This window comes from Protopterus annectens, chromosome 11.part0, assembly GCF_019279795.1.
Source record: "Protopterus annectens isolate FY-2018-M chromosome 11.part0, PAN1.0, whole genome shotgun sequence".
NCBI lineage: Eukaryota > Metazoa > Chordata > Ceratodontiformes > Protopteridae > Protopterus > Protopterus annectens.
In genome coordinates this window covers 1352630252-1352640899 of record NC_056745.1, presented here as the reverse complement: position 1 = coordinate 1352640899, position 10648 = coordinate 1352630252, and the positions used below count along the sequence as shown (strand labels likewise).

Sequence of the window (10648 nt, the reverse complement as noted above, 5' to 3'; positions counted from 1 at the left end):
TAACTACATATGAATACTTAGCAAGTTGTAGTATACCTTACTGGGCTACCTGTCATTGTTAGACTATGTAGTGATGTCATGCTGCATAACAACCCACTCTGCACAGGAGTGCATAGTACACAGTGGTTTGTTGTGTTTTCCTTTGTATAATTCAAGAAGTCAAGATGTGTGTTGTATTGTTGTATGCATCATGGATAACGTCTTGATCATAAGAAATACAAACTTTTGAAAGTATGAAATTTAGAAGTAGATCCACATACATACATATGTGCGCGCGTGTGTTTGTGTGTGCGTGTGTGTGTGTTTGTGTGTGTGTGTTTGTGTGTGTGTATATGTGTGTGTGTGTGTGTGTGTGTGTGTGTGTGTGTGTGTGTGTGTGTGTGTGTGTGTGTGTGTGTGTGTGTGTGTGTGTGTGTGTGTGTGTATGTGGGTGTGTGTGTTTGTGTGTGCATATGTGTGTGTCTTTGTGTGTTTATATATATCTATCTATCTATATCTATATATATATATATATATATATATATATATATATATATATATATATATATATGGGTCTACTTCTGTTCTTCAAAAACACACTTTACCAAAGAACAGACAGCCGAACCCATTTTAGCGAAAGTGCACTTAAATGAAAATATGCTTTCACGAACAACAGTTTATGAAGCAAGATTAGCAGTCCCAGGGTCCTGTGATAATACAGGTATATTCATTTGTATTTGCTGTTGAACGTTTTATGGGAGGGGAACCTATAATTTTGAGAGAATGTGTTGTTATAGATCGCTGTACAGTGGGGATAAGGAAATATACTCCTTTCCTCACTGTAGTGCGATCTTGGAGTCAGTGTATATAAGCAGTGGGGGGTGCAGGGGAGCTTGCCCCCTGCAAAACTGTGTCTCCAGTATTTTTTTGTTTGTTTGTTTTTGTACTTCGGTAAACTGTTGTTCGCGAAAGTGCATTTTCGTTTAAGTGCATTTTCGCTAAAGTGGGTTCGGCTGTCTGTTCTTCTGTAAAGTGTGTTTTCGAAGAACAGAAGTACACCCATATATATATATATATATATATATATACGTGTGTGTGTGTGTGTGTGTTTGTGTCCATGTGTTTAAGTATCTACGCACACAGCATACACACACACACACACAAACATTACATTTTAGTTCATTAGCAAGGCAACTAAAAAGTTGTAGTGCATTTGTAAGAGATTGTGAACACTTTTCCCCACAGTTGTCTGATCTCTGTGTTAGTTTATAAAGTAGGGGAGATGAAGATGAACTTGGACATCTACAAAACACTGTATTCTTTAGTTTGCATTTGCTAGTTCTGTGTCTGGGATAAAAGCAAATGAATCAATGGAATGGAATGGACTTTGCTAGATGTAATATTTAACTATTAGATATACATTCAGATAGACAGAGGAGATGTATACAGCTCTAGAAAGAAAATGTAGAATAAGAAAACAATCAAGGAAGAGAAAATAATATAAAAAGAAAGTGGAAATCAGAAAAAAACACTGGGTAGTTCAGAAATACAGATGACAGAAGAGTGTTTTATAGGAATGAAAAGGATCATTGAGCTGGCATTTATGGACGAAACAAATAAAGTTGAGCAGTGTTTTCCTGCAAATGTGAGGGTATAGCGAAATGGTGCAACTAAACTGATATACCATGAAAGACTGTAAAACCCTGAGATTCAGAAAAATGCTCACCACCCATGGTAATTATCTACTTCAAGTCTATCAATTACCACAACAGTGAAAAACTGTAAATTTGATGGCTGCAGTGAGAAAGACCTTATTATTGGCTCATTAGCATACCTCTGAATTACACACTAACCAATCCAAAGCAACTTGACCTAACTTGGAATGCCAAGTCTGCAGACTGAAAGACATTCCTGTTTTACTTTGAGAGCCTTCACAAATGAACTGAACATGCACTGTAAATAACCTACAAAGTGTATTATGCAGGCATACACTGATTTTTTTTTTTTTTGAATTTAACTCTAAAAGTTATCACTTCACTGAACTGATAAGACTGCCTCCAGCACTTACTATATACTACAACTGATATGACAGAAAATGCCAATTCTGTAACCATTTATATTGTGCTAAATAAACATAATTAATTATCATTTTATAATCTCTTCATAGTAGTGTTGTTATCTTCAAGCATTTCATATATGGCATGGCACATATTTTGTTATATTAGCCCATGGTTTGACAGTCCTGATTATAATGCACAGGGCAAAATAAATTACATTAAAACTCTAGCTAGACCACTGCTTTTTTACAGAGTAGTTAATCATACTAGGAGACAGACTTTTATTTGCTCCTGTTAGCTAGCGCTGATGATGCTTACTTTAAGGTTTAATCCAACACAGAACAAACACAGAGTTAACCTATATAAATATCACTGGGAGGTGCAAACAGATCTATCTGTGCCGGTTTGTAGCATGTACAGCAAATACTGCATCACTCCTCATGTGTACTAGTTACACCAATGCCAAGCAAGGAAAGGGCATGCATAACACCTCTCAGTTTCATGTGCTGTTCTAGTCTGCAGGAATGGCTAGTGTGGCTCCATTGCTATCATGTCCACTGCCTAAATCCACCCCAAAGGCAGTCATGGGATGTGAAATTCTTGACAAAGTTAAATGGGAACATCAGTGGTTTGTTCAAATCAATGTAGGAGTACACCCAGAAGACACCATCAGTTTAACCTGATTCAACTGACAAGGTATTTTTTTCCTTTAGTAATTTTACGCACTATATTCAGATGTTATGATTTCATCATCCTGTATATTATACTGCACTTTATAATTTAATACTATGCACCTAGGCATTCTCTTCCTATACCACCCACAGTTCAGCTTTCACATAAATTAGTTTCTTTTTCTCATAATAACCTATACTTACAAACATTTTAACTATTAGCAGGCACTCTTTTTGTATCTTATTGTATATTTTAATCCTCTTGCATTTTCCTGTAATTTGTTTTATTTGTATTTTTTACATATTACTGTAATCTGTTTTATCATTATGGATTTTGATTATAGTTTGTTTGTATTTTAATTGTATCTTGTTACTGCCTACATAACCCAGGTTGTGGCTTAAAGGGATCTTTGGCTTTCAAGAACCTGTTTAACAAACGTCAAATAAATAGATAAACTGGATAATATGGAAGGTGGACAGATACAATCTTGTTAATGTGGTGTATTTTATTTATTTATGTATATATGCATGGATGCATGTTTATTTTAATTACTGGGTTGTCCAGTCAGTTTGTTGCCCATTTTTGTTGCCCATTTTCAGTGGTGGTAGTCCTTGGAGAAATGTGGCAGTTTATAAAAACTTGTGTTGCAAAAAGCATGCGGAAGCATTGGGTAATACACATCACTTTGTCACTGCTATTTGCAGTCTATATTTTGCATAATATGAAGCAGCAGAAGGCAGATGTTTGCTTATGAGCTCTGTTCAGATTGTAATAGAGTCTACATAAAAGAATAAAGATTAACTTAAGGGAAAAAAACACCATTGTTACACACAACAGGTCTTTCACTAGAAGAAAAATGAAGGCAGCAGCAGCTTATTACACAGATATGTCTGACTAAAGTTTAGAGGAAACATAAAAATATCAATGTAGTATAAACATTTCTAAGTGTGTTGTGTTAAATATGGTACATATCACTGTAGCTGAGCAATATATTCATTGTGTTTGTCACTTACTGTTTATGGTGGAGATAACCATAATGCAGAAAAACAGCATGCATTTATCATATTCTTTCATTTTCTATGGTGAAATATGCAATATTTATTTTCAAGATCAAGAATAACCATGCAGAAAGTCAAATAGCAAGCACTACAATCATTAAAAAATAGCAGGGAACTCTTGGTAATGATATATAGCTAAAGGACATAGGGAAACAAGTGAGAATGGTTTGAAAACCGACAAAATTAGCTTAGTAGACTGTTTCTTTCTTTCATTTCAGAGCCTGCGGTCATTACATCTGACCTTGATATTGCAGACGTTCAGCCATAACACCCTACACCTAAAAGTTTACTAAGAATTTTGTCACTGTTTAATGTAAGCATAGTTATCGTAAAGAACCTTGATGTGTATTAACTTTAATCAGTTAAATGCATGCCTGCTCTGTAACTGCAATTCTTTGTGAAATAGTCCTTGCACTATAAGGACTTCTTATTAAGTTGGTTACTGTCCCCTTTTGCTTAACCAGTAGATTGTACTGCATATGTCATTTAGTCTCAGGAAATGACAGACAACCTGTTTTACTTGCATCTCTTTGTTAATTACTTTGTTCTGGCTATAAACTGATTGGTGTTAGTTATAAATTGATATGAGAGTGGGAAACCTGCTCCACTCACTCTCACTTCCATACCCTACCCCCAGTTCCCACCCCTTCTTACTCTAATATTATACGTCCGACATGCACATTTCACTTGTGACTTTTATTCCAAAACCCTTCCCAATGACCATGCTACTTCTATACCTACACTTCTGTTTCTTCTTTCCTACTTCTATATCTATATTTAATTTTAGCTGCATTCCTAGCTATCTTTCTCCCTCCCATACTGCTTTGCACTATATCCATTTATAAATCACAACCCTCCCTAATAGTACCCATCTATTCCACATTGTATCTTTTTCTTTTCCCAAATAAACCCTCATTTCTTCTTATTTTGACTAAATTATACTCTAGCCTTTAATACTCCTTTATTCCTTACATTCCAGAGAAGATACAAGGTCATAGTACTTCTCTTCTCTTAAAGAAAATAGTTCTCTCTTTACCTATCCTCTTCCAGCTTTCAGAATCCACCATCACTGAATCTCCTACTGTCTTGCAACTTCTTGTCTCCTTCTTTATTGCTACTTCCCTAATACCTGACATCTATAAAATATAGATTCCTGTACTTAATTATGCTACTCTGCACCCTATCCTGCATTCTTCTCCTCTTACTGTGTCATCTTTCATCAACAATATATAGCAACATCTTTCCAACTCTGTCCCACCCACCTATCCATACTTCTTTTCTTCTTTTCACTCTCCACACATTGCACCAAGCCTATTTAATATTGTCCCTGATATTTATTCAAAATATAGGCTGATTAATTGCACTTCAACTCAAACCAAAACAAAAGTTAAGTACAAGAATACTCTCCAAAACAAGTATGCATGATTACACAATATACTAAATTCCTTCTAGGAGGTAATCTATACCCTAATCCTGGCCACATCTGTTACAATGAATGCAAAGATAATTCTCTCCCACACACTTCTGTAACTCAACAGCAGCCAATCCACAACACTGGTGATGTAATTTTTGCTGCAATAAATGTTAGAAGTATAAGAAATTAAACTGCAGAACTTCATGCCTGGATTACCCAACATAAGCCTGAGGTTCTTGCTGTAACTGAAACTTGGCTTAAACCCAGCATAAAGGATTCTGAAGTTATTCCTCCTGGCTATATTATCATCATCTGTAATGACCATATAAAGAGGAAAGGTGGTGGTATTGCTTTAATATTTCCCAATACCTACCACATTCCCCTACATCAAGCCAACACCAAAATTCAGTTCAGCAAAGCTTCTTATTGCTTTCCTCAAAATAAACAATTATAAACAAATATGTATTACAGTCCTTTACATCCCTCCTGGCAACAATACAGATATACTGGAAATATCCTACATTGGACATCCATAGCATTTCCACAAGAAAAAAAATACCAGGTGATGTGACTTTCAATTTTCTGGACATTAATTCTAACTCCCCTACATCTGGCATGAACTTATATGGTTTCATGCAACTAATTTGTAGCCCCGCACATTATAGTAAGACATCAAATTTTATATCAGACTGGATCCTAGTATCACACCCTAGCAAATACTCCACTCCACCACAGGTACAATGTCAGAATCTCTCAGTGGTCATCTCCCAAAGTATATGACTAGACATCTCACAAATCCAGTTAAAAAGCATATTTATAAAACAACATGTAACCTTTCCAGGTTTAACCCACAAATGTCAATTACTATACTTTCATCTATTAACTGGAACTACCAAAAAATCCCCCCTTAGATGATGCTGTAACTGAATTCAGTACAACATTTCTAAATATCCTAAATAGCCTTGCACCTCCTAAAAGGAAGACAATGACAACAAATAATGCAATTTGGCTTTCCAAAAGGAGTAGAATGCTACTTCAGGGTAGAGAAAAAGCAGTGAAAGAATGATAGAAATATAAAACACCTCAATATCTTGAAAACTTCAGAATACTTCACAATCGTACTAAAAAGCAAATAAATGACAAAAAACTATATTATAATAACTTTCAGGGTAATACTGAATACGACTCTAAAAATTTTGGACAGCCTTAAAAAAATATCTTACTAAGGATTCCTCGACATCTAATTCCAACCCTGGCCAACAGCCACATATCACCACATCCACTTTTACCTTCAAACCGGTGCCCATATCCTTTATAAAACTACTGTTAAACAAACTTAAACTGTTCTGTTCTTCAGCTGATGACCTTCCAAGTGAGTATCTAAGAATAGCAGCCAGTAGCACTGCCTATCCTGCCTCAGTCCTTATAAATAGGTCAATCCAGGAATCGCAAGTCCCCTCTCACTGAATGAAGTCACACATTATCCCTCTGCAGAAAAGGAAGAAACTCAACAGACATTAACTTTAGGCCGATAGCAATCTTATCTTCCCTTGCCTAAATACTTGAAAAATGTGTTCAGAAACAATTCCTAAACTATCTCCTACAGGAAGAACTCTTAACCCCTACACAACATGTCTTCTATCCTCCCCATAGTACTATCACTTCCCTTCTAACCTATATAAATACTGACAATAAAGCTAGAGATAATGGCAAACTGGTCTCCTCCATATTTCTAGACTTGTCTAAAGTCTTTAACACAGTTTGTCACAGAAAACTTCTACTTTAATTGTCCTCACTACATCTCTGTCAGCCCACCCTTCTGTAGTTCAAAAGCTACATGTCCAAAAGGTATCAGTCAGTAAAATGACACTCCACGCTCTCTCCTTACCTTCCAGTCACCATAGGTGTACCACAAGGCTCTGTCCTTGGTCCCCTCCTCTTTCACTTTTTCACCAATACTCTCTATACTTCCACACAACAGGCCACCCTAATACAATACGTAGATGATTCCACTCTCATTTGTACATTTGATAATATGGTACATCTCCAAAAAATTACTCAGGAAGCTTTAACAGAAACTGAAACATAGCTTTTAAATCACAACTCATGTTCAACTAAAAAAAAAACAAACTACTAATTTTTACTCAAATCTCTCTTTCTCATGAAAAAAGCAAAATTTAAAGTCCTCTCTGTCACTTCTCATAGCAAACATTTAGGAGAGCTAGTGGATGATAATCTTACATTTGACCTGCATATGCAGATGCTCTATGCATCCCGGCTAAAGAAACTCCATCTTTACTCGGTTGCTTACTGCCTCTTCAGAGGAGACCTCTGCCTTACATACAAGGCCATGTCAAACCCTGAATTAATGGACATGCTCCACCTAAGGAAAACCAAATCTCTTAGAGCCACACGCTCTAGGGATTTAAACCTCAACACAATAAATAGGACATGCTGGAGGGATAGATTCCTGTCCCAGAGACTTCCCTCGCTCTGGAATAGAATCCCAATCTATGTTAGGCAGAGCCCCTCACTGACTCTCTTCAAGAGAAATCTTGACGAGTGGATGGGAAATCGTAAATATATACCTGGGATCACTTCAGTGGCCCTACTGGACAGAGGCCCAGGAAACTAATCTAAAAGGGAGGCGAAAGCCAACACATTCTGGCTAGGCTTATAAATGCCCTTGGGCAGATAGCCTAGTACCTACCTATGAAGCTATGAACCTATATATAAAATTGTATAAGAAAAACTCATTAAAAACTAATGATTCTTTACAGAACCAAAGACTACACTTGCCACTACTTATCTCCTCCTCACTCTTATTTATGGTGCCCCCATCCTTACTAACCTCCAGGCTTCACAAAAATTAAAACTTGAACAATGTTATAACAAAGTTGCTAAATTTGCAGGACATACCCCTTTCAGAATTCACCACTATATAGCACTGAAAGGCCTAAATTGGTTACAACTGCCACATCAACTAACATGTGCACAATTTCTTACCATCTATAAAATTATACACTGTCCATCTGCCTGTCCAGCACTAAAAAACATTCTACATAACTATGTTCCCAGTCAGTCATTCAGAGAAACTTTAAACACTTTGTAGAGAAACTAAAGGTAAGTTAGTCAAACATTACTTTCTCTACAAACTCTCTAAAGTTTCTCTAAATATTAAATGATTGTCATACACCTTGTATTGATTTTTAACCAGTGTTTTTATATTATGTACAATTTGTTATAATTATTTAAACTGCAAATATTTTTATTTTTAATTTTGACGATTGTAAAATTATTATTCTTAAAATATTTTGTAATAATTCAAAGATTTTTCTCCCCGGACTTCAACTGAAAATGAGCTTCTATCCACTCGGACTTTCCCAGTAATCAAATGTCAGTAAATAAATAAAAAAATATATAAACATGACAATGCCAGATCCTTTAGGAGAGGATTACTAACAGCTATCATAAAACTGGCAATGTGGGTTGTGCTGGCCAGGTGTCACAATTCCACATATTTCCTAGGTGATACCTTTTTTTTTTTTTTTGTAGGGTCATATAACTATGTATGTTACATATTTAAATGGTTGCAACCTGTGATAGCGAAACCTCTTTTTTTCTTGTTTTTCAGCCGGCTGCTTTCTACTACAGTGGGGTTAGTGAGTCTCATCTCACCTGATATCTCTCAACTTTGCAACAAGTTAGAAATGATCTAACCAACCTCTTTCGTGACAAAGCCATCTGCAAATGCAAAAGGATTTTAACCTGAAGGTAGCTGTTAAAGTGCCCTGCAAATTTGCCTACAAATAATGCCATCTGAGAGGTGATCAACCATAAGAGTGTTCTGCTACAAAGTGTGACTGTTTTTGTTTTTCTTCTTTTTTTTTTACTTTTGCAATTTTCTCTTAACTTTTCATGACATGGCTAAAATGGGATAATGAAGTCCAGACCTCCCACCTAGTCAAGAAAAATAAATAAATAAATACTCAATCTTCACTTACTGTGCTTTTAAGACTGGACATTTTTGCAGCATAGGCTCTTAGCTCTAAATTTGTTTAATGCAGCATTATAGAGTTTAAAGTACTTGTTTTGCAGTTTTAAAATTAAAAAGAATGTTTACTTACTAAGAAATCAGTTGGAGGCGTTAGCATTAAGTTTGTTAGGCTGATGAACTACAGCATCTAACATACAAAGAAAAGCAGGAGTTTCAAAAGAGAAAGAAATACGTCATTGCTGTTATGGTCAAAATTCACTATTTGCTTTTTGGGGCTTGGAAATCAGTTGCATTTGTCTGTGAGTTAGTACAAAGGATTAAGGCTCTGATCTGTTAATGAGCTGTTTCAGACTTGTAGTCAAGCATATAGGGTTTCAACCCCTTTAACTCCATTTGCTTACAGTATAACTCACAAGTCATTTAACCTGACAGCGCTTCTGGGTTGCCATTGAAAAGGGCCATTTGTGTTCAGTGGGTTTACCTGGTTAACAAATATGTACAAAACGAACATTATTTCTAGCTATAGTGAGTACGATACAGCGTGTCTGTTGTTAGTGTCTTAAACAGATAAGACCACTGTGTGGCATAAACCAAAAGCAGTTTGTGGACTCCTCGTGGCACCTAATTATAAGATTTAAGGATACGTGGTGACTGAAAATGACCAGACTCTGAATGTGAATAAAATTGATTAGCAGGTGAAGCTGCATGGCAGGCACCATCTGAACAATCCTGTAATTCCTTACATTTCTGATTTTTTTGTTTGTGAAATGTTTTGTATTTCACCTGGGCTGAGCCTAGGATTGGTCATATTAATCAGCATACTACCCCAGTAAACAAATATAAATGAAATAAAATATATTAGATCTGGAAAGGCTACAGGTATACATACAGAAATGAAGTTAACTAGAATTTCAGTAGAAGATCTAGATGTTAAAAGAATCCAGCCAGGAAGCAATGATTTAAATCTGAATGAGAAATTAAAAAGCACCACAGAGGAAATTTGGAATTAAGACATCGCAGCTCTGAAACTAGTGCCAGATCAGGTAAATAACATGGATGAACTAGGACTTCTATATTGAATTATAAACTGAATTATAAATACATGGTTTATTTGGAAGAAGAAAGATATATAATGGTTATCTGTTTATGTCCAGTTTTGAAGACGAGATATATAATGGTTATACAATTATATTTGCTTGACTGTGGACATTTAAGCAGAAATAAAAAAATGGACATAAGCCCTAGAGTTTGCATTGCTTATTGAAAGTTGTTGATACACTGAATAAAATGGACAATGCAAATTCTAGTCATCTTTCAGTTTTACTGCTTAGTAAAGTATGCAAAATTAAATTCCGTAAGTTCAGACTAAGCTCAGCTATAAGTTCAAAGAAGTAGCTAGCAACCACCAGCACAATATTACTAGTGTGACTTATATATTGTTCCAGAGGGACACATCTGTTTAGCTACAACT

At 35.7% G+C, this 10648-nt stretch overlaps 1 long non-coding RNA gene across 1 annotated transcript; it reads left to right on the top strand.

Annotated features, from left to right (window-relative positions):
* Window positions 1-2445: 2445 nt before the first annotated feature.
* LOC122814876 lies at window positions 2446-10409 on the top strand. The gene is made up of 3 exons (XR_006366924.1): window positions 2446-2732; window positions 3985-4079; window positions 8815-10409. It is a non-coding gene; the product is annotated as an uncharacterized LOC122814876 (long non-coding RNA).
* Window positions 10410-10648: the final 239 nt, after the last annotated feature.